Source organism: Mustelus asterias, chromosome 1, assembly GCF_964213995.1.
Source record: "Mustelus asterias chromosome 1, sMusAst1.hap1.1, whole genome shotgun sequence".
Lineage (NCBI taxonomy): Eukaryota > Metazoa > Chordata > Chondrichthyes > Carcharhiniformes > Triakidae > Mustelus > Mustelus asterias.
Window position 1 is genome coordinate 33607718 of NC_135801.1, and position 19982 is coordinate 33627699.

Here is a 19982-nt window from a genome sequence, read left to right on the forward strand (position 1 = left end):
TGGTACCTAATCACCCAGAAGTTACATTGCAGTGAAACGCCAGTAGCTACTGGGTGGATCTTAGGCTATACCCAACGACAGCTTTGCGATGTCGCATTAAAGAAGCCTGAAGATCGTAAATGTTAATCTGAAACCAAATGTTACACCGGCAATGCTTAATGGACTGTGCCCAGTTTTAACTTGAACCTAATCCAATGATCTAATATCAATACAATGCTCAGATTCTAGCCTCTTGTATAGAGCTGCTGGGCATGTGCTGAAAATTATGGCCATGAAATGTCACATGATATGGTGGGGCATTACTCCAGACATTCTTGGATTTTGGTAGCTAATGTCACTTTACTGCTTAATTTACACTAATTGCTGGGTCATTTTTAAAAACTTTTCTTTTGTTTAATATCCTTACTGTTATAACAAAGTTATACTGAGTTCCCATATAAAGTTGATAGACCCCCTGCAATGCCAAACCCAATCTCAAAGCCTAAACAGCCATTTTTTCCTGACGCCTTTTTATTTATAGATCTTGGAAGATAAATGGGAAGAATAAATTTAAAATTTAAACAAAGATGACTGGCTTTTCTGTTTTCTCATATCACAGTGGCTACGTAGTTCATATCTGGCAAACACTTGGAAACCATCGTCTTCAGAGAGCGGTTCTGGTCTTCACACTGTGGCAAATTCCATACTTCATGATCATCATAAAGACAGCAGCTGTCCTCTCTCTATCTTGACAAGACTTTGACACAAGGGTTTTCCCATGAGGTTACGAAATGTTCCAACATCAAAGACCACCAGGCAGTAAGAAAGTGCACTTTCATAATCAAGCATAAGATGAGCATTCATCTCACTGCTAATAAAAGTGAGATCAGAAGTTTACCAGATTGTTTTAGTCATGCTATTTCTAAATATTCCACTTAATGTATTATAAATCCTATGTGTTTTACAACTTCAGCTTTCCCAGCCAAGTCAAATTTAAAACAGTTCAGCCCAAAAGCCAAACAAACAGTGAACTTGGAAAACACAGGAAAGCTGATTGCTGCATTTTTTTAAATATGAAGTGAACCTAGTAAATATTTATAAATTATGAAAGGTTACACAACTGGAAAAGTTGTTCAACTATGGTTAGAACGAACAAACTCAAGTATATTTTTATGACTCAGGAGCAGACAGTGTGGCGATTAAAAGATCATCTCCCAGCCAAGAAATTTTCCAATTGTTCCTTTAGGATGTGGCGGGGCCATAGTAGTGCCAGGTCTGCCACCTCCGGAGGCAGTTTGGAGGCTGCCACAGAGCCAGGGAAGTGCAGAGTCTGGCTGGTTAGAAGGGGTGCCTTGATTCACTGACACTTGGGGATCAGTTTTACAAAAGGCTGTTAAGGCCCTCTAGTCCTCAGTCTTCTCCCATCCATCCCATTTCCCCCCCCATACCACCTCACACACTCCATGTTTCTTCCATCCCACTTCACAAGTACCCATAACACCTCCTTAGCAGCTCATCCAATATCCACTATGGAAGATCTCAGGAGCCATGTAGAGATGAAAAAAAAATTAAACTTCTAACATTATACGAGAGCTCTCACTCATACACGTGTGTCTGTGTGGAGTTCTCCCCGTGTCTGTGTGAGTTTCCTCCCACAGTTCAAAGATGTGTGGGTTAGGTGGATTGGCCATGCTAAATTGCCCCTTAATGTTGGGGTGACGAGACTAGTAGGATACTGAAAAAACTCCTATTCATGAAACTCAATTGCCTCAAGTGGTCAATCTACTATTAAAAAAATTGCAAAAGTTGTATCTGTTGGAAATGGGACTCGGACCTCTGCGTCCGGGTCCTGTCCATCATTTTTTTTTAAAAAAGATTTCCGAAGTCATCCTAACTCTGCAAAAATCTGGTTGAGCATAATCGGCTGCAAAACAAAAGGAGGCCTTTTCCCCTTGCTACTGCCCCAATTACAGGCATAATGGGCCTTTTTTAGGTTATCAAGTTGTGAGAAGCAATGTTGAATTCACAGGATTGAGGCAATGATCAGTCATGATCTAATTTAATGGTGGAACTGACTAAAGCAGTGGTTCCCAAACTTTTTTCACTGGGCCGCGCTTTCGGAATAAAAATTTGCTCGCGCCACACCGAATTTTTTATTGATAAGAAATACATTCAAAAACAAAAAAAAAACAACTCCTAGCAGTGCTTGATTCATAACATAGAACAGAACTACTTTATAATATGATCATGGGACATCCAGAAAGTATAAAACAATCACTTTGGAAAAATATCTAATCCATGTTTAAATGTTTCTTTGATTGTCCTTGAATCTTCCCGCCACACTTGCCAACCTCTCTTGCCGCACCAGTGTGGCGCGCCGCACCCTTTGGGAACCACTGGACTAAAGGAATGAATGGTGTAATCCACTTCCTATGGACTGGATTTTACATTCCGTCATTGGTGGGTTTGAAGTCAGGGGTTGTTAGAAAATTTAGCAGGCGGCCTGCCCATCGTCTACCCACCTGCCCCCAGTCTGTCTGAAATTTAGTGGGGAATGGAGGAGGTACAAATGACCATTTAAGAGCCTCATCCCGCTACCACCGTATTTCATCCATGGTGAAGGGAGATACACTCCATGTCCCTGTGCCTATCGGAGACATGCCTCCCTTATACCCTTCCCCTTGGCCTCAAGAACCCAGCCCTGACATCTTTCATGCCTTTCACCATGATATTGGAGCTGGACACTTGCTCTCTTTGGCATTGTGGGACTGCCTGCAATCCCAGCACTGGCCACCACTCTGATGTGGTGCTACTGAGGGCTAAAGAGCCGCTGGCCAACTGGAGCGACTGGCAACTCTCGAAGTGGGACATCCTGCAGAATAGGAACTGAAGCCTACATTAAGTCACCTTATCCTCCACACGTATATATACACACACACACACAACGCTTCCCCCCTTCCACTCTCACCCCCATAAACGACACGTTTTAAATTCTTGGCTTCTCGAATTAAAAAAGGTTAGCTGACTGCCAACTCCGATGGTAACAGCCCAGATGGTGAAAAATCATTGGCAGACTTTTATACTGAAGGCAGTGTTCCTGTCCCGATATAAAAGTAGGAGACAAGCCTGCCTGCACTTGGCCGGCTCACCTCACAGCCATTGAATTGGCTTTAAGGGGGTCTTCCGCCCTCTTCCAAGAGAAATTCCTGCTTCAGAGAGCTGCCGACCAAACATATGGGTGTCAACTCTTGTCCTTGCAGTGCCACCACAAGCAGTGGCCACTGCTGGGGCTCCAGTAGCACTCGAAGAAAGTGTTCAGCGATGGAGCACAGATTGAGAGGCGAGTCTGGGGTCTCACCAGGGTCAGGCTGGCAGGCCCTGGCGAGGGGTTGAGTGAGGTGCAGGGGGCACGCATTGACAGGTCAAGGTTATGGGGGAATGTGGAGAAGAGTTCACATTCAGGGTGAGGCCTCCAATGGGTACAGGGGTGCCCAACCAACAGTCACCTCACATCCTCATCTTCAGGTCCATTCACCAAGCCAAATGGCCTTGCTGGGATGCCTGGCGACCTGGTCTGGGCCTCTCCCATTGCAGGAAGAATTCCAGCAGTGGCAGGAAGGCGGCCTTAATTGGGCACTTAAAAGTGTTTCAATTGGCCTACTAGCAAGCAGGTCACCTGACATTTCCCCCACTGCAATTAAAATACCTGTGGGGTGGGTGGGAAGGGGATAGGCAGGACATTATTACCAATTTCACGCCCTGCAGGGTGTCATTCTACACCCAGGCAAGTGTAAGATACAGGCTCATAAACTTATTACAAACTTTTCAAAAATGTTCTTTTCAAAAGAAAACATTGCAGCTTTCATGTAGAAACGTTTCTATGATAGCTTTTTTAATGTGCTGCTGTCTTAGATGGAGTCAGAAATTCATTCTGACAGTACATTGTTTTGCATGTGACAAATGTAAAGCATTTAAGTCTTTCCCTCTTCCAAAGTGCTTTCACATAAATGAAAACAAAGGATTTTTTCTGATTCTACCTTGTGCAGTTGTATTTTCCACTACGCTCTGCTTTACAGACTTTGCTATTTTTATGAGCAGGGGAACTACATTCTGCACCAATTTGCTGCCACAAAACATAAGGCACTGACTGGATGAATCTGAAAATACAACGAGTCTCAGAATGCATTTTATTGAAATCTCTGTTTTTCAGTTTCCTGAGGCGAATGCAAACTAAAATTTCTCAGTCAACAAAATCATGATGTACTGCCATTTAACACTGCGTGAAACCTTATTATCCTAACAGCGTCCCGCGGCACACTGACTGTTTGTGCCCATAAACGTAGGATGGAATTTTCCAAAGAAAGGGCCAAGTATCAGATTCTGACTCGATCTCAAATTAAAGTTAAAGATTCCACCCCCCCCCCCCCCCCTCACCTCCCCACAAGACATCGGGACTCCCGGCAGACAAGGGGAACACCCCCAACTCTCAGCCACAGAGGGGCAACTTTCCCTCAAATGAATGAGTTCCCCGCTCCACCCCTAAGGCATCAGAATCACCTCCCACCCCCCCCCACCCACACACGCACGCACACGCAATCACCACTGGCATTGGAGCATCAGAATCCCCCCACCACTCAACAATGCAGGCTCACCCCCCTTCCCCCTTAACTTTTTCCCCCACCGCAATGCAGGCATAACCCCTCACATTGCTATACAACCACAAACCCCCTTCCCCACCATTGCCAGCCAGCACCTCCCACACATAATGGGAGCCCCCAATGGGGTTCCCTAAAGGCCTCGCCCCTTGCCCAATGTCTGGCAGTGCCAATTGCCCAGCCATTTTCCTCACCACCTGGGGGCTATACTCACCTCCAAACCCATGGCATGGTCATCACGACTGGTTTCTGTTCTTGGAAATCAGTAGTGACTTTCCGACTCTATGACTATGATATGGTGACACCGGAAGCAACGGTGTAAAGCCATTTAGGAATATTTAAATTGATGGTAATCAGATTTGCGCCTGATTATGTCACCAGAAGGGGTGGGGAAGATCTCAAACTGATCTCGCCATCGCAAATTCCGTGATGGCCCTCTCATGAGAGTTAGCAGCCATAATGGGATTTGTGCCCGCAGCAACGGGCCCAGAAAATTGCAACCATAATTTCACACTATGATTCCCACATCCACCATATTGAATTGTGCTATCTTCCTCATGGTACATCGTATAGTCCTTCTGACTTTAATTTTTCAATTTACAAAACAAAATGTGCTCGTATTTATTTAGTTCCTTTCACAATTTCTGGATGTTTGAAAGCACTTTAAAGCCTATTTTTGAAATGTAGTCAATGTCGTTATCTAGGAAGTAAAACTATATATTCATTAAATTTTATTCATACTTCAAGGCAAATTCGTACTGTTTGGGTGACTGGTTCAGAGAAAGTTCATGTTAAAAACTTAAAATGAGTGATGATTGGTCAAAACAGATGGAAAGTAACAATTGCTTTCCAGTATTTTGACATTTTGGTCAAAGCATACTTTCGTACAGTGCCTTAGTACAACACAAAAAAAAAGAAATATATTTTATTAGCAATAGTTTTGCAAAGCAAGCACCTTTTTTGCAGTGTGCTACAGCTTTTCACTTTAAATGCTGTTTTGTTTTTATGGTCCATTCCCTTTCAGCATTCCTCCTTTGTGTGGCATTTTAATGTCTGCTGGATGTTTCTATACCCAAACCACTCGTCAAAAGCCGTATGTGAAAATGTCATGTTTCCTGCATTAGTTCATCATTTTAACAGTTGCTGTTCATTCAATTGCAGGCACAACACACATTACATGGCCCTCATTAAAACTTACTAAAGCTCCCCTCTGTCGAGTATGGTGTTTGTTACAGCGTGTTTTTAGTACAGCTCGCAAAAACAATCAACTAGCGCAACCTCATTCTATTAACCTGCATGCAGTTGTAGAGAAGGTACAGTATAATACACTGCAGACCAAGATGTTCTGCAAGTTTCTCTCAATATCTGGCAAAAACACCATTCCTCTAGGATTTTGCCAGTTTCTCACCATAATATTACAAAGACATAATACCGGAGGCACGATCTTACCGGCTGTTCATGCCACACTCCTGCTGGAGCGAGGTCGGAGAATTTGGTGCCCAGCCAAATCCCCGTTCACTGCAGCGGGATGGGAAAATCCCACCGGTGTGAACAGCGGTAATGTTCCAGCCTAAGTGAATGCATGAGCATGCAAGTGAGGTTTTAAAAGCAAACATTTTAAGATTTTGATTTTGATTTTTGTCTTTTTCCACCATTTCAGTCCCAAATGTACTGCACACCTTTCTGACTCACATCTACTCTTGGGAACCCTGTAAACACTCCACATGGCTGCAATTAGGAAACTCACTGTGCTGTGAATCATGAAGTGTACACTCTCTCTAACACTCTTTGGCAATTAAACATTCTAAATTTAAAAACTGCAATGCTTTCCTTAGTGTGACTCAAGTTGTGTGATGCAGAGTTGGTATTTTTATGCTAATACCTTCATAGCTGTTTAATTTATATATTTATGCACTTATTAGATATTTAGACCTGGATTTTAACCTGGAGGTGAGTTCTGAGTGTGTCCATGGTTTTTTTTTGGGGGGGGGGGGGGGGCGGGGGAAGAGAAAACCCTGGTGCTCTACTCATTCCCAGCTCACAGGTTTGAGGATAATAAGTGCACATTTTGAGAAGTGGTGAGTAACTATCTTGTTTTAAATCATCCTGCATGAAATAAGTACAAATAGGTTTGAAATAAATGAAAATGTTACTATTCTGTAAATAATTCGGATTCCTCTTTAATGCATCGACTGCAGCATCCTGACAGTGATTCCTATGGCCACTTTCTTCTGGAATAACTAAGCTAACCAACAGAGATTCTGTTCATGAAAGGTTCCTTTCACAGGTTTGTTATCATACTGGAGCAGACCTAGCACTGCAGATCATTGTCTGGTTACAGCACCCTTTTAACTGGCCAATTGAGCTGATAAGTGACTTCTAAATCCACAAAGGACTTTTCCCCCAGGGAACATTTCAGAACAGATACCCTGTGAAGATTAGGCAAATAGAAACTTTCTTGCGTCATCGCACAGTGAAATGCAGCCGAATACATTAAGGCCCAAGGTAAACACAATAATGAGTGACTTGAAAATTCATTTTGACATAATTCCAGTAAGCGCTAATTTAAGTGCAGGAATGATTGATATGCTGTGTCACTTACACTGTTATCTTAACTTGGCACACTAAAGTATTACATGATTTGGTTCATATGCTGTCCATTTTTGGCTTGACAAGCAGTACAATTATTTCCCTGCCATCAGCATTTCAACTGAAATGCGAGATCTTGAGTCACAAATGTAATCAAGCAAACATCAAGTAATCAAGTTTAGGATGTTGGAAGTAGCTCAGAGGATGAGTTCAAGCCTTAACTATTTTATCTGAACAAAACCTTATGTCCAACAAAAGAGCGCAATGACAACAGCAGTACTGCCATTGGCGGTAATTGTTTTTTGTTCAACCCCTGGATATTGGAAAGCAGAGTCCAATAAAATAATATTGTCACTGGAGGGGATAACGTATTCCCTTATTCCATCCATATTTTCTATCAATCAGAACCGCTTACTAACAGGATTAAATTTTCCAAGTTGGGAGAATAGCAGTCACAACTCTGAACTATGCAAACTACCCAATCAAGAAACAAAACAAAATAATACTGGCATTTGTTTCCTGTTTTAGGTCGCATTTATTATTAATAAACTGGAATACTGTCCAGTAGCGATTGCAACCTTTTGTAGTTAGTACAATTTTCCACATGGACACTGCTTAAGACAAAGATGATGCATAACCACAAGTTAATAAGGTTTTAGCAACAATTTAAAAGTATCATGACTTCTGCTATGTTTGTAGACCTTCCAAAGGTTTACCTAGCTCCTGTAGTAAGCAGACAGTCCAAGTGCCAGATGAAATTAGACACTCTTGCTAACATGCCATTGCCAGCCATGATCTAATACCAATAATGATCTTCATCTTCTGATGCCCAGGTTGTAGTGTTTGAGTTGAATCCAGTTTTGTGCCTTCATACTGAGCATGGTCTATCTCACTCATCCTAATCATAGAATAGAATCTCTACAGTGCAGAAGGAGGCATTTCAGCCCATTGAGCATGCACCAACAACAATCCCACCCAGGCCCTAGCCCTGTAACTCCATGCAGTAACTCGCCAGCCCCTGACAAAGACACTGCCAATCAACCTAACCCACATATCTTTGGCATGTGGGAAGAAATCTGAGCACCCAGAGGAAACTCACACAGACACAGGGAAAACATGCAAACACCACACAGATAGTGACCCGAGGTCAGAACTGAACTCGGGTCCCTAAGCGTTGTGAGGCAGCAGTGCTAATCACTGTGCTACCCTTTCTCCGTACACTCAAAATTAACCAAGACTGATGTTTTGTTTTAATGAGCAAGCAAAGCTTTGAGGCTTAAAACCCAGGAATCTTTACCTCTGGAAAAGCATTTTAAAAAATTCTAAATAATAATAGACAGTTAATTATGTACATATTGCAGAGCTGGTTATAAAAACTGTACAGTAAGAAGTCTCACAACACCAGGTTAAAGTCCAACAGGTTTATTTGGTAGCAAATACCATAAGCTTTCGGAGCACTGCTCCTTCGTCAGATGGAGTGGATATCTGCTCTCAAACAGTGCACAGACACAGAAATCAAGTTACAGAATACTAATTAGAATGCGAATCTCTACAGCCAGCCAGGTCTTAAAGGTACAGACAATGTGGGTGGAGGGAGCATTCAACACAGGTTAAAGAGATGTGTATTGTCTCCAGACAGAACAGCTAGTGAGATTCTACAAGCCCAGGAGGCAAGCGGTGGGGGTTACTGATAATGTGACATAAATCCAACATCCCGGTTTAGGCCGTCCTCATGAGTGCGGAACTTGGCTATCAGTTTCTGCTCAGTGACTCTGCGCTGTCGTGTGTCGTGAAGGCCGGCTTGGAGAACGCTTACCTGAAGATCCAAGGCTGAATGCCCGTGACTGTTGAAGTGCTCCCCCACAGGAAGAGAACAGTCTTGCCTGGTGATTGTCGAGCGGTGTTCATTCATCCTTTGTCGTAGCGTCTGCATGGTTTCCCCAATGTACCATGCCTCGGGACATCCTTTCCTGCAGCGTATCAGGTAGACAACGTTGGCCGAGTGGCAAGAGTAGGTACCGTGTACCTGGTAGATGGTGTTCTCACGTGAGATGATGGCATCCGTGTCGATGATCCAGCACATCTTGCAGAGGTTGCTGTGGCAGGGTTGTGTGGTGTCGTGGTCACTGTTCTCCTGAAGGCTGGGTAGTTTGCTGCGGACAATGGTCTGTTTGAGGTCGAGTGGTTGTTTGAAGGCAAGAAGTGGGGGTGTGGGGATGGCCTTGGCGAGATGTTCGTCTTCATCAATGACATGTTGAAGGCTCCGGAGGAGATGCCATAGCTTCTCCGCTCCAGGGAAGTACTGGACGACGAAGGGTACTCTGTCCACCGTATCCCGTGTTTGTCTTCTGAGGAGGTTGGTGCGGTTTTTCGCTGTGGCGCGTTGGAACTGTTGATCGATGAGTCGAGCGCCATATCCTGTTCTTATGAGGGCATCTTTCAGCGTCTGGAGGTGTCTGTTGCGATCCTCCTCATCCGAGCAGATCCTGTGTATTCGGAGGGCTTGTCCGTAGGGGATGGCTTCTTTTACGTGTTTAGGGTGGAAGCTGGAGAAGTGGAGCATCATGAGGTTATCTGTGGGCTTGCGGTACAGTGAGGTGCTGAGGTGACCGTCCTTAATGGAGATGCGTGTGTCCAAGAATGCAACCGATTCCGGAGAGTAGTCCATGGTGAGTCTGATGGTGGGATGGAACTTGTTGATGTCATCATATAGTTGTTTCAGTGATTGCTCACCATGACTCCAAAGGAAGAAAATGTCATCGATGTATCTAGTGTATAGCATCGGTTGAAGGTCCTGTGCGGTGAAGAAGTCTTGTTCGAACCTGTGCATGAAGATGTTGGCATATTGAGGTGCGAATTTTGACAAAGGAACTATACCATCTACATGCACACCAAGAACAGGAAACCTGAGAAACTCGGCATCACCACCAGCAGCAACCAAGCCTCCCCCGGTACCACAGTAGAAAACAGTACCACTGCAGGAAAGTCCATTGTCAACTTATCGGACTACACACTTCAGCCAGATGAAATCGAAGTTCTCAGCCGAGGGCTCAACTTTTGCCCCACTACCAAAATAGACCGCATCAGTCTCGCAGCGGACACAGAGGAATTCATCAGGCGAATGAGGCTGCGGGAGTTCTTCCACAAACCCCAAGAGGCCAACAGCGAACACAATGAGACAGCTAATGAACCAGAACAGCAGAGAGATCCGCAGTGCAACTGAAGCGGAAAGAGTCGAATTGGACTCCTCTGGAAGGCCGCTGCCCTCGACTTGACATGTATGCCCAAGCCATCAGGAGGTGCGTCAACACCAAATTCATCAGCCGCACTCACAAGACAGCACCGAACATCACCCAAGCACAACGCAACGCCATCCACGCTCTCAAGACCAACCACAACATTGTCATCAAACCAGCAGACAAAGGAGGGGCCATCGTCATACTGAACAGAACGGATTACTGCAAAGAAGTGTACCGACAACTGAACAACGAGGAACACTACAGACAGTTACCCACAGATCCGACCAAAGAACACACCCGTCAACTCAACACTCTGATCAAAACCTTTGATCCGGACCTTCAAAACACCCTTCGTGCTCTCATCCCACGTACTCCACGCGTTGGAGATCTCTACTGCCTCCCAAAAATACACAAGGCAAACACACCCGGCCGTCCCATCGTTTCAGGAAATGGAACCCTGTGCGAGAACCTCTCCGGCTATGTCGAGGGCATCTTGAAACCCATTGTACAAAGAACCCCCAGCTTTTGTCGCGACACTACGGACTTCCTACAGAAACTCAACACACATGGAGCAGTTGAACCAGGAGCACTCCTCGTCACAATGGATGTCTCGGCACTCTACACCAGCATCCCCCACGATGGTGGCATTGCTGCAACGGCCTCAGTACTCAATGCCGTCAACTGCCAGTTTCCAGATACAATGTTACAACTCATCCGCTTCATCCTGGACCACAATATCTTCACCTTCAACAACCAGTTCTTCATCCAGACACACGGAACAGCCATGGGGACAAAATTCGCACCTCAATATGCCAACATCTTCATGCACAGGTTCGAACAAGACTTCTTCACCGCACAGGACCTTCAACCGATGCTATACACTCGATACATCGATGACATTTTCTTCCTTTGGAGTCATGGTGAGCAATCACTGAAACAACTATATGATGACATCAACAAGGTCCATCCCACCATCAGACTCACCATGGACTACTCTCCGGAATCGGTTGCATTCTTGGACACACGCATCTCCATTAAGGACGGTCACCTTAGCACCTCACTGTACCGCAAGCCCACGGATAACCTCATGATGCTCCACTTCTCCAGCTTCCACCCTAAACACGTAAAAGAAGCCATCCCCTACGGACAAGCCCTCCGAATACACAGGATCTGCTCGGATGAGGAGGATCGCAACAGACACCTCCAGACGCTGAAAGATGCCCTCATAAGAACAGGATATGGCGCTCGACTCATCGATCAACAGTTCCAACGCGCCACAGCGAAAAACCGCACCGACCTCCTCAGAAGACAAACACGGGACACGGTGGACAGAGTACCCTTCGTCGTCCAGTACTTCCCCAGAGCGGAGAAGCTACGGCATCTCCTCCGGAGCCTTCAACATGTCATTGATGAAGACCATTGTCCGCAGCAAACTACCCAGCCTTCAGGAGAACAGTGACCACGACACCACACAGCCCTGCCACAGCAACCTCTACAAGACGTGCCGGATCATCGACACGGATGCCATCATCTCACGTGAGAACACCATCTACCAGGTACACGGTACCTACTCTTGCAACTCGGCCAACGTTGTCTACCTGATACGCTGCAGGAAAGGATGTCCCGAGGCATGGTACATTGGGGAAACCATGCAGACGCTACGACAAAGGATGAATGAACACCGCTCGACAATCACCAGGCAAGACTGTTCTCTTCCTGTGGGGGAGCACTTCAACAGTCACGGGCATTCAGCCTTGGATCTTCAGGTAAGCGTTCTCCAAGCCGGCCTTCACGACACACGACAGCGCAGTGTCACTGAGCAGAAACTGATAGCCAAGTTCCGCACTCATGAGGACGGCCTAAACCGGGATGTTGGATTTATGTCACATTATCAGTAACCCCCACCGCTTGCCTCCTGGGCTTGTAGAATCTCACTAGCTGTTCTGTCTGGAGACAATACACATCTCTTTAACCTGTGTTGAATGCTCCCTCCACCCACATTGTCTGTACCTTTAAGACCTGGCTGGCTGTAGAGATTCGCATTCTAATTAGTATTCTGTAACTTGATTTCTGTGTCTGTGCACTGTTTGAGAGCAGATATCCACTCCATCTGACGAAGGAGCAGTGCTCCGAAAGCTTATGGTATTTGCTACCAAATAAACCTGTTGGACTTTAACCTGGTGTTGTGAGACTTCTTACTGTGCTTACCCCAGTCCAACACCGGCATCTCCACATTATAAAAACTGTACACAGGACTGTGTGTGGAATTAAAAGAACAACTTGCCTTGGTGAGAACAGAATTTTAATCACTTGAGTAAATTGTCAAATAAGTCACAACACAATTAGAATTTCTGGTTTGATTAACTTACAAAATCCAAGTGGTTTGTTTCCTCGAGTTCATTCACAGCATTTTATCTTTGATGTGAAAGATGATTTGTTCCATTATACACTTTATTTTATGAATTTTAACATGCAAAGTGAACACATCTTCTACGGTATAACCCACATTTCTTTCCATTTTTAATTATAATTATGCATGAAATATTGTTAAATTTGTCTGAGATTCTCTACTTTAAAGGAGTTAACCAGTAACCTTTTAACCAGTATTGATGTTGGGATGAGGACATCATAGAGTGGATGTCCTGCCGAGGGGCTTAGAGATCGGTGGGTGAGAGCGAGCATGGGGCGAGGCACCAGATTGCCATCTTTCCCAATGATAAACTGATAGTGTGAAAATGTCTTGGCCTTTAACTCTGATAAGTTAAACTAGAGTTCCAGTCCAGAGTCAGAATGTAATACACACAAGTTGTGTGGTGCAATCACCAGTTAATGGAATAATAGGACCAGTGCTCAAAGAACAACTGCAAATCAGGAAATATCAGTGCAAAGAATGTTTTTGCTTCTCGGCCTTTTGGCTAAGATCAAGTGTAGTATGGTCGGCAGCCCATGGTCGGCCGCACTTGGTTGAGGTCATTAGGTTACACTGAAGCTTCATATGCTTCATATGAAGCAATTTTTTTAAAGCGGCATCTCGGCCTTTTGGCTAAGATGCAAATGAGCTCAAGTCTTGGCGGAGGAACCTCCCCCTTCTCCAATCAGCTTGGCTCATGTAGATCAGGCCCAGGACAGGGTGATTTTGGTCGCTCGCCCTGTCTTGTCAGCCTGGATCTGAAATGTCTCAACTTGTTGAGACTCTGAATTGGATTTGATTTGATTGAATTGGAAAAGTATAAAAAAAATAATGTTTTTGCACAGCCCAAAATTGATACATTACTCTGCAAAGCTAAATCTGCTGATACATTTATGGCAAATGAGGTAAATAAAATAAACTTGACTTCAAAGTTAAAGTTTATTCATTAGTGTCACAAGTAGGCTTACATTAACACTGCAATGAAGCCACTGTGAAAATGATAAGTTTAAGAAAGACTTCCGTTTGTCTCTTGCAGGAAGGCCCGAGATGTCTCCAATACAATGAATTACTTTGTGCTCCAATGGTTATAGCTATGTGGTAAATCTTTATGTGTGCATAGAGCAAAAATTTCCTGATTTACAAAATACTTATGCAGAACCCATGGGCGCTTGCCCAATGTATTTGCTTTATCTGATTAGCACTTGGTCACTGAACGACCCTGAAGGTTTGCGAATGGTAGCAATATGAAAATGACTGAATTCATAATACTCTTTGTTTATTGTGGTGCTTGCAGAAACCGGATTTTATTTTTTACTAAGGGCAGAGAAGTTTCTCTGCAGAACGATGGCTTTTGTGAATTTAATCAATTGGAGTGCATAACCCAGTCTTCTATTGTATATGCATCCATTACCAAATCATAGAATGTCACCTACTGAATACACATGGATATGCACATGTTCTGCATATATCATGCAAGTCCTTCAAGATAAAATTAGGATCAATTTTTATTTTTAAAATAGAGTTGAAGGTAACAAAAATTTATGTGGAAGTACCACCAAAGTGTGTTCCCGTCTTGACAAAGAATTTGAAACTGAATATCTCAATAATCCTTCTAATGCTCATAATATAGCTGGATCTGAGTGTATATATCAGATTTTAATTGTTTATAGATTTAAAACAAAGACACTCAGTGCTTTGGGTACTCCATTTCCCATATTTTTCATAACTTACTCAAATGTTTAAATGCTCTGTCAAATCATTGCATGAAAGATTTATAGTCATGTTGTTCCAAGCACTCTGGGGCCTGGTGGGTCAAGCATATAGTTTCACATACTGCTTCAGCTGTATATTTCATTGGGCAAATATAAGCAAATGAAAAAGAAGCAAATGACTCAAACATAAACTATCTATTGCTCATGCTCATGTATATGCATTAATGACAGACTTGATGTGCGCCACTAAACATAGACAATGGGGTCTTGGCTATAGAGCTGACGGTCCCTCATGTCACCTCCTTTCAGAAAGGCCTGCAGAATTAAATGCCACTCAGGCACAGACAGTGGCAGGTCCCCAAGATCAAGGACTCCAAAGGCAGAAATTCAGGCCTGAGAGCTGCAAGCCAGAGGCCAGCAACTGGGCGTTGCTTGGCATCATCACCAAGGAGGTATTTGCTGCCAGTAATGCACCCAGCCATGGCCAAAGACCACCAAGGGGTCCAAGCTACAGGTGACCAATGGCAGGGTGGGGTCGAGTGAGAAGGGGGATCGACAGTAAGGAAGAGAGAGTTGGGGACTCAGTGGGATCCCTTTTCCTGATGGTAGGTCCCTCAATCAAGCACTGAGTGCCTTTAAGGGAGGGATTCCGTTCCTCACCGTTGCAAAACTGTAACCAACCTCAACAGGGTTTGCTTTTTGAGCTTCTCATATGACGAGCCCCCCCCACCCACTGCTGGGTTATTACCAGCAGATCGAAGCAGTCCATAAGCTTCCTGAGAGTTAATGTGGACAGAGCTGGGATATCCACCAACTACGATGCCAACCAATTAAATACCCACCTGCCATAAATGTCACACCAAACACACCTCGGGGGATCGGGGTTGAGGGTTGGTATTAAATTCCACTCTATATTTTAAAATAAATATGATCGCCAGCAGTAAGATTTGACCATTATTTTCATTTGGTAAGTCATTGGCCTATGTTGTGAGGCTTAAAAATCATTTTATCCTCATTAGAATATCCTGGATTATATTACAGAAAACGAACATAACTCATGACATATTTGCTGGAATTCTACTGACCCGCCCGCCACGGGAATCGGAGCAAGGGAAGGGCAGACAATGGGAAGCTCCATTGACCTCGAACAGGATTTTCCAGTCACGGGTCGAGCGAGGCTGTAAATTCACACCCATTATCTCCTGTTACATCTAAGGAAATGTTCCAGAAGAAATCTTCTTGTCTTTTAAAATAATGCCTTCTTGATATGAATTCTCTCTTGTATACCATATTCCTAATAGTTTGAAATATAATAAATGATGTGTAATATGATGAGCTAGATATCAAGCATTCAGATATTCATGTATAGAAACATAGAAAATAGGAACAGGAGTCGGCCATTCAGCCCTTCAAGCCTGCTCCACCAATTCATTATGATCATGGCTGACCATGCAACTCCCTTGATCCCTTTAGCCCCAAGAGCTATATCTATCTCCTCCTTGAGAAAATGCAATGTTTTGGCCTTAACTGCTTTCTGTGGTAGAGAATTCCACAGGCTCACCACACTCTGGGTGAAGACATTTCTCCTTATCTCAGTCTTAAATAGAATACCCTGTATCCTTAGAGTGTGATTCTGGACTCCCCCATCATCAGGAATATCTTTCCTATCTACCCTGTCTAGTTCTATTAAAATGTTATTGTTCTCTATGAGATCCCCCCTCATTCTTCTAAACTGCAGCAAATACGATCGTAACTGACTCACAACTCTCCTCATACATCAGTCCTGTCATCCCAGGAATCAGTCTGGCAAACCTTCGCTGTACTCCCTCTACAGAAAGAACATCCTTCCTCAGACAAAGACTGCATACAATATTCCAGGTATGATCTCACCAAGGCCATATATAATTGCAGCAAGACATCCCTGTTCCTGTACTCAAATCCTCTCGCTATGAAGGCCAACATATCATTTGCCTTCTTTATTGCCTGCTGCAACTGTATGCTTACTATCAATGACTGGTGTACATGGACACCCAGGTCTCATTGCATATTCCCCTCTCTCAATCTACAGTTGTTCAGATAATAATCTGCCTTCCTGTTTTTGCCACCTACATTACACTGCATCAGACATGCATTTGCCCACTCACTCAACTTGTCCAAAGCACACTGAAGATTCTCTGCATTCTCCTCACCCTCCCACCCAGCTTTGTGTCATCTGCAAATGTCACATACCAACCAACTCAAGAACAGCTTCTTTCCTCCTGCCATCAGACTTTTGAATGGACCTACTTTGCATTAAGTTGATCTTTCTCTACACCCTAGCTATGACTGTAACACTACATTCTGCACTCTCTCGTTTCTTTCTCTATGAACAGTATGTTTTGTCTGTATAATGCACAAGAAACAATACTTTTCACTGTATGCTAATACACGTGACAATAATAAATCAAATCAAAATTTGGAGATATTACATTTAGTATTATCATCCAAATCATGTGAATAGCTGGGGTCCTAACACTGATCCATGCGATATGCCACTAGTCACTGTCTGCCATTTGGAAAAAGACCCATTTATTCCTACTCTGTTTCCTGTCTGCCAACCAGTCTTCTATCCATCTCAATGCACTACCCCCAATACCATGCATTTTAACTTTACATGCTAATCTCTTATGTGGAACTTTATTGAAAACCTTCTTAAAGGCCAAATAAACCACATCCACTGGCTCCTCTTCATTAACTCCACTAGTTATATCCTTGAATTCCAGCAGATTTGTCAAGCATGATTTCTCTTTCGTAAATCCATGCTGAACCTCTGACTGTTTTCCAAGTGCTCTGCTATTATATATTTTATAACGGACTTCAGCATTTTCCCCACTACCAACATCAGATTGACTGGTCTATAATTCCCTGCTTTCTCTCTACCTCCCTTTTTCAATTTTGAGGTTACATTAGCTACTTAGCTACCCTCCAATCTGTAGGAGCTGCACCAGAGTCTATAGAATCTTGGAAGATGACTACCAATGCATCCAATATTTCTATGGTCATTTCCTTAAGTATTCTGAGATATAGATTATAAGGCCCTGGGGATTTATCCGCCTTCATCCCATCAATTTCTCCAGCACCATTTCCTGACTAATACTCATAGAATCCCTACAGTATAGAAGGAGGCCATTCGGTCCAACAAGACTGTACCGACCACAATCCCAGCCAGGCCCTATTCCCGTAACCCCACACATTTACCCTGCTAATCTCCGTGGCACTAGGGTCAATTTAGCATGGCCAATCAACCTAACCCACACATCTTTGGACTGTGGGAGGAAACTGGAGCACCCAGAGGAAACCCACGCAGACACGGGGGGAACGTGCAAACTCCACACAGACAGTGACCCAAGGCTGGAATTGAACCCGGGTCCCTGGCGTTGTGAGGCAGCAGTGCTAACCACTGTGCCACCATGCTGCCCAAATTGCTTTCCTTTAGCTCCTCCTTCTCAATAAATACTGTGTTCCCCAACATTTCTGGTACATTGTGTCCTCATCTGTGAAGACAGAATCAAACAAAGTATGTATTCAGTTGGTCAGCCATTTCTTTGTTCCCCATTATAAATTCCCCTATTTGTGATTGTAAGGGACCAAATGCAAGGAGTCAGAGGAGAGGGAAGCATGGACAAGAACATAAAACAGAAGTGGGAATAAGAAAAGTGATAGGTAGAGAAATTAAGGGTTAGAATTAAACAGCGCCACAGTGAAAAATAATGGTAACGGGACTCGGAATGTTAAAAGGACAAGCCTTAAGTCTTTGTGCCTTAATACGCAGAGCATTTGCAATAAAGTGGATTAATTAATCGCGCAAATATATGTAAACGGGTATGATATATTTGTGATTATGGAGACATGACTGCAGGGTAACCAAGGAGGGAAACTGAACATACAGGGGTATTCAGTATTTAGGAAGGGCAGACAAAAAAGAAAAAGGTGGTAGGGTTGCATTGCTGGTTAAAGAAGAAACTAATGCAATAGTGAGCAAGGATATTAGCTCTGATGATGTGGAATCTGTATGGGTAGAGCTGACCAACTGAATTTGTATTTACCAATCTTTTTCTCTTCACGTACCTATAGAAGCTTTTACAGCCACAGTTTTTGTGCTCCCTGCAAGCTTACTCTTGTACTCTATTTTCCCCTTCTTAATTGATCTTTGTATGCCTCTTCCTTCGATCTAATACCATCTCTAATTTCCCTTGTAAGCCATGGTTTGGCCATTTCCCTATTTTACTTCTGCACCAGAAAGGAATGAACAATGGCAGTGGTTCACCCATGCACTCTTTCAATGTTTGTCATTGCCTATCCACCATCATCCCTTTAAGTATGATCCCAACTCACCATAGCCGACTCATGTCTTATACCATCGTAGTTTCCATTATTTAGATTCAGGACCCTAGTCTCAGAATCAACTACATCGCTCTCCATCTTGATGAGAAATTCTATCATATTATGGTCGTTCATCCCAAGTGGTCTTGCACAACGAGATTGCAAATGATTCCTTTTTCAGTACACCACACCTAGTCTAGGATGGCCCATTCTTTCGTTGGTTCCTCAATGTATAGGTCCAGAAAACCATCCAGTATACACTCCAGAAATTCCTCCTCTATGATATTGTTACGAATTTGATTTATCCAATCTATATGCAGATTAAACTGACCCACAATTGCAGACATTCCTTTATTGCAGCATCTCTGATTTCTTGTTTAATGCCATTCCCAACATCAACACTACAGTTTGGGGGTCTAAATACAACCCCCACTAATGATGTTTGTCCCTTAGTGGTTCTCAGCTCTACCCTTACAGATTCCACATCATCAGAGCTAATATCCTTGCTCACTATTGCATTAGTTTCTTCTTTAACCAGCAATGCAACCCTACCACCTTTTTCTTTTTTGTCTGCCCTTCCTAAATACTGAATACCCCTGTAAGTTCAGTTTCCCTCCTTGGTTACCCTGCAGTCATGTCTCCATAATCCCGAATATATCATACCCGTTTACATATATTTGCGCGATTAATTAATCCACTTTATTGCAAATGCTCTGCGTATTAAGGCACAAAGACTTAAGGCTTGTCCTTTTAACATTCCGAGTCCCGTTACCATTATTTTTCACTGTGGCGCTGTTTAATTCTAACCCTTAATTTCTCTACCTATCACTTTTCTTATTCCCACTTCTGTTTTATGTTCTTGTCCATGCTTCCCTCTCCTCTGACTCCTTGCATAGGTTCCCATCCCTTTGCCACTTTAGTTTAAACCCTCCCCAACCACTATGAACTAATTACTAGCAAACATAGACCAGGATTGACAGAATAGTCAGGATCCAGTCAAATTTAAAATGCTGACAGTTGCTAGGCAGGAATTGCT

The 19982-nt window shown here is 43.6% G+C and overlaps 1 protein-coding gene and 1 pseudogene across 1 annotated transcript in view; one reads left to right on the forward strand and one right to left on the reverse strand.

Annotated features, from left to right (window-relative positions):
* Positions 1-19982, reverse strand: part of fat4 (FAT atypical cadherin 4) — a 323488-nt gene that overhangs the window by 170945 nt on the left and 132561 nt on the right. The window lies entirely within an intron of this gene.
* Positions 13358-13578, forward strand: LOC144501606 (U2 spliceosomal RNA; annotated as a pseudogene).